The sequence below is a fragment of the Carcharhinus amblyrhynchos genome, chromosome 3 (assembly GCF_965287045.1).
Source record: "Carcharhinus amblyrhynchos chromosome 3, sCarAmb.v2.hapA, whole genome shotgun sequence".
NCBI lineage: Eukaryota > Metazoa > Chordata > Chondrichthyes > Carcharhiniformes > Carcharhinidae > Carcharhinus > Carcharhinus amblyrhynchos.
In genome coordinates, this window is record NC_137326.1 from 113,282,568 (window position 1) to 113,288,317 (window position 5,750).

Genomic DNA, 5,750 nt, shown 5'->3' on the forward strand with positions numbered 1-5,750 from the left:
TGGATCAGTATCCAGAAGACAATATCAATGCTGTGGAAATCTGTGTTCAAATCTGACCAAGGTTTTTGGGGCATTTTAAATTTAATTACTTAATGAATCTGTAATTAAAAAACTAATCTTAGCACTGATTAAAAATCTGCTGGATTGCCATAAAACATACTTGGTTCATTAATTTCCTTCGGGGAAGGAAATTTGGCATTTTTACATGCAAGTCTGGCCTACATGTGATTCCAGACTCTTATCGCTTCTCGGCCTTTTGGCTAAGATCAAGTGTGGTATTGACGTGCTGCACTTGATTGAAGTCATTAGGTTACATTTCAGCTTCATTTGAAGCAATTTTTTAAAGCAGCGTCTCGGCCTTTTGGCTGAGATGCAAATAAGATCAAGTCTTGGAGGAGGAGCTACACCTACTCCAATCAGCTTGGATCATGTAGATCAAGCCCAAGACAGGTGGTGAGAGACCTGTCTTGTCAGCTGGATCAGGAATGTCCCAACTTGTTGGGACTCTGAATTGGCTTTAATTTGACTTGATTGGATTGGAATAAAGATTTTAAAAAACTCTTTAAATGTCTCTGTCATGGCAAGAAACAGATTAATGGTTACAGGAAAGTTGCAAAAAGAAACAGACTGATCACCAACATTGACCTTGGCACCAGAATTTTCAAAGGCACCCTGCCAAGTGGCAAAGTCTGCCTCACTAACATCTGGAGACTTGTGCCAACATTGGGAGAGCTGTTCCACAGATTAGTTAAGCAACCCTTGATCATCAGTAAAATGATAGCAGTATCATTAACAGCATTATCAAGTGGCGCTTACTCAGCAAAACCTGCTCACTGATGCTCAATTTGGGTTTTGCCAGGGATCTCTGTTCCTTACCTCATTACAGCCTTGGTTCCATCATGGTCAAAAGAACTGGTGAGGTGACAGTGACTCCCCTGGACATGAAGACAGCATTTGACAGAGTATGGCATCAATGAACCTTAGCAAAACTGGAGTCAATGGGAAGGAAGAGGAAAACCCTCCACTGGTTAGAGTGATACCTGGCACAAAGGAAAATGGTTGTGGTGATTGATAGTGAATCATCTCAATTTCGGGACATCATTGCAGGTGTTCCTCAGGGTAATGTCCTGGGCCCAACCATCCTGAGATGCTTCATTAATAATCTTCCTTCTATCATGAGGTCAGAAGTGGCAATGCTCATTGCACTACGTTCAGCACCATTCATGACTGAAGTGGTCTACGTCCAAATGCAACAAAAGCTGGACAATATCCAGGTTGGGCTGATATGAGGCAAGTAACGTTCACACCACCCAAGTGCCAGACAATGACAATCTCCAATAACAGAGGATCTAATCCTCGCCCACTGACATTAAATAGTATTATCATCTCTGAATCCCCCCACTATCAGCATTGTGAAACTGAACTAACCATGTACATACTGCACCTTTGGACTCACCAAAGCCTGTCCACCTGAAAGGCACAAGTCAGGAGCGTAATGGAATATCCTTCACTTGTTTAGATGAATGCAGCTCCAACGACACTCAAGAAGCTCGACACCAGCCAGCACAAAGCAACCCACCTGATGGACACGATGCATAAACATTCACTCCCTCCACCACCAACGCACAGTGACAGCTGTGTGTACCATCTTCATGTTGCATTTCAGGAACTTGCCAATGCTCCTTAAGCAGCACCTTACAAACCCACACCGCTACCATCTAGAAAAATAAGGGCAGCTGAAACCTAGGAACACCACCACCTGAAGATTTCCCTACAAATCACTCACAATCCTGACTTGGAAATATACCATTGTTCCACCATTGTCACTGGGTCAAAATCCTGGAATTCCATCCTGAACAGCATTGTTTGCCTATACAACACGAATTGCAGTGGTTCAAGAAGGCAGCTTACCACTGCTGTCTCAAGGGCAACTACAGATAGATAATAACTACTGGCCTAGCCAGCAACACCCATAATTCGTTTCTTTTAAAAAAAAGAATGACTTAATTACACTCACGAAACATATCTTACAATGTTCAAGACGCCTCCATCACCATCTCTGGGCACGTGCTGTTCGCCTGGCAAGATAGATCCACCTGACATAACACAGTTAGGATGGAGTGGATCTGGAAGTCCCCAAAACTGACTCTGGACCCATGAAGTCACATGGCATCTGGTCAAACATGGGCAAGGATATCTACTGATGATTATCATCTATCAATTTTCCTCAGATGATGAATCAGTGCTCTTCCATGTTGAATATTATTTGGAAGAAGTACAGAGGTAGCAAGGACACAAAATGTACCCTGGTTGGGGTCTTTAATGTCCATCAGCAAGAGTGGCTTAGTAGCACCACTACTGATTGAACTTAAACCAAGCCCTGCAGGGCATAATTGTCAGACAGGACTTCTGTCATGCAGAGAAAGAACCCACAAAAGGGAAAACCTACTTGACTTTGTCCTCACCAATCCACCTGTCACAGATAGCTGACAGTACTGGTAGGAATGACCATCACATGGTTCTTGTGGAGAGGAAAGCATGTTTTCACAGAGGATACCCTCCGTCATGTTGTGTATAATTGGAATAGATTCAGATCAGATCTAGTAGCTTACAACCAGGCGTACCGGAGATCCAGTGCTGCATTGGCAGCAGCAGGATTGTATTCAATCACATGGCCTAGCATAGAACATCCCTCAGGACTACCATTACCATCAAGACAAGGAATTAACCCTAGTTCAATACTGAGTGCAGGAGATCATGCCAGGAGCAGCACCAGCCATACCTAAAAATGAGTTGCCAATCTGGTGAAGTTACAACACAGGACAACTTGCATGTTAAACAATGGAGGCTCCATGATATAGACAAAGATATATGATTCCATAAGCAAAGGATCAGATCAAAGCTTTGCAGCCCTGCCACGCCTCATCCTGTATGGTGATGAACAGTTAAACAATAAATTGGAGGAGAAGATTCAACAAACATCTCGATTGACCCTGAAAACTTCCTAGCTGCATTTATAATCCTAGCTGCATTTATAATCTTGCTATACCTTGGCCAAGCTGTTCCAGTTCAGCTACCACAGTATCATTTTCCCAACAATGTGGAAAAATTCCCAAAGTATGCCCTGTCCAAAAAGAGCATGACAACTCCAACCTGATCAATTACTGTCCCATCAATATTCACAATTAAAGTGATAAAAGCTGCCAAGCAATACTTAGTCACCAATAACCTGCTCACCAATGCTCCCTTTGGAGCAGAAGATTGGGAAATTTTCAAACATAAATAAACAAAGGGATACTAAATTAACAATCTATATTAATGTGCACATAGATTGGAAAAATCAAATTGACGAGGGTAGCCTGAAGGCAGAATTAATTGAATGTGTTAGAGGTTGTTTCTTGGAACAGTATTTGTGGAACCAATAAGGGAGCAGACTACTCTGGATTTGGTATTGTGTAATGAGAAGGGATTAATTGATGACCTCATTGTTCAGGATCATTAGGGAGTAGTGACCATAGTATGATTAAATTCAAAATTCAGTTTGGGGATGAGAAAGTGGGAGTGCGGCATTAGAGTTCTGGAATTAAACAAAGGAAATTACTTAGGCATGAGGACAGATTTGGCCTGAGTAGAGTGGGCAGGAAGGCTAAAAGGTAGGACAGCAGATGAGCAGTGGTGGTTGTTTAAAGGGATACTCAATTCCACACAACTAAAACATATCCTAGCGAGGGAGAAAGATGGTAAGGAGGGTAAAAAATGTCCATGGCATACAAGGAAGTCAAGGACAACATAAAGACAAAAACTAAGGTATATCATATTGCAAAGACCAGTGGCAGACTGGAAGATTGGGGAACTTTCAAACATAAACAAAGGGATACTAAAAAAGTAATAAGAAGAGTTAAGGTAAGTTATGAAAGAAAACTAATGCAAAATATCAAAAAGTATAGCAAAAGCTTCTGTAAGAACATGAAAAGGAAGAGAGTCGCTAAATTGAATGGTAGTCCCTTGGAAGACGAAACCGGAGAGTTAATAGTGGGAACACTGAAATGGCAGAGATGTTAAACCAATAATTTTCCTCAGTTTTCATGGTGGAGGACACTAATACCATTCCTATGGGAACGGGCAAGTCAGAAACAGAAAGGATAGAATTCAGAACAATCAACATCGATATGGAAAAGGTACTCAACGAAGTATTGGGATTGAGGGCAAACAAGCCTCCTGGCCCTGATGGCCTACATCAAAGGAAGTGGCAGTGGAAATAGTGGATCCATTGGTTATAATATTCCAAAATTCTCTGGACAGAGGAATGGTTCCAATGGATTTGAAAAATGCTAATGTAACACCCTTATACACAAAGGGAGGGAGGCAAAATGTGAGAAGTTACAGACCAGTTGGTTTAAGATCTCTTGTTGGGAAGGTATTAGAATGAATGATCAAGGAAGCATTATCAGGACGTCTGGAAAGTGAAAACGCTATCCATCAGAGTCAGCATGATTTTACAAAGAGCAAATCATGTTTGACTAACTTGCTAGAGTTCTTCAAAGATGTAACAAGCAAAGCGGATAATAGGGATCCTTTGATGTAGTACATCTGGACTTCTGGAAGGTGTTTAATAAAATGCCGCGCAAATAGTTAATTCACAAGGTTAGATCACATGGGATTAGGGGTAATTTATTAGCTTGAACAGGTGACTGGCTGACGGACAGAAGACAGCATCAGGATAACTTTTTTTCTCTCTGAATGGCAAAAACTAACTAGAGGGGTGCCACAGAGTTCAGTCCTTGGGCCCCAACTATTTACAATCTATACTTATGACTTGGAAAAAGGAATAGAAGGCTCTATAGCTAAATATGCAGATGACACAAAAATAGGCAGGACAGTAAATTGCAATGAGGAAATAAGAACACTACAAATGGATATAGACACGTTAGGAGAGTGAGCCAAAATGGAGTTTAACGTGGAGAAGCGTGAGGTCATGCATTTTGGTTGGAAAAAGGGGAAGGCGACTTATTATCTAAATAGGAAGAGAATTCAGGGTGCTCTGGTGCAGAGGGATCTGAGTGTCCTCATTCATGAATCACAGAAAACTAGCATGCAGGTACAGCACATAATAAAGAAAGCGAATGGAATGTTAGCATTCATAGCTAAAGGAATAGAATATAAAGGTAAGGAAGTATTTTTGCAACTATACAAGTATTGATGAGACTGCATCTGGAGTATTCTGCATAGTTTTGATTCTCTTATTTTTGGAAAGATGTTGTGGCATTGAAGGTTCAGAAGGGGTTCACTAGCTTGATTCCAGAGATGAGTTTGTCCCATGAAGAGAGCTTGAACAGTTTAGGCCTATACCCTCTGGAATTTAGAAGAATGAAGGGAGGTCAAATTGAACAAAACCAAAGAACAAAGAAAATTACAGCACAGGAACAGGCCCTTCCGCCCTCCAAGCCTGCACCAACCATCCTGCCCAACTGAACTAAAACCCCCTACCCTTCTGGGGTACCATATCCCTCTATTCCTATCCTATTCATATATTTGTCAAGATGCCCCTTAAAAGTCACCATCGTACCTTATTGAGGTTTATAAGATGATAAGAGGTGTGGATAAGGTAGACGTGGAGTGGATACTTCCTCTTGTGGGGCATTCTAGGACGGGAGGCCATAGTCTTAGGATAAGGGGTAGCAAATTTAGAACAGAGTTGAGAAGAAACTACTTCTCCCAAAAATCTGTGTAATTTGCTACCCCAACGTACA

The 5,750-nt window shown here is 41.5% G+C and overlaps 1 pseudogene; it reads left to right on the forward strand.

Annotated features, from left to right (window-relative positions):
• The first annotated feature begins 240 nt into the window (after positions 1-240).
• LOC145341695 (U2 spliceosomal RNA) lies at positions 241-382 on the forward strand (annotated as a pseudogene).
• Positions 383-5,750: the final 5,368 nt, after the last annotated feature.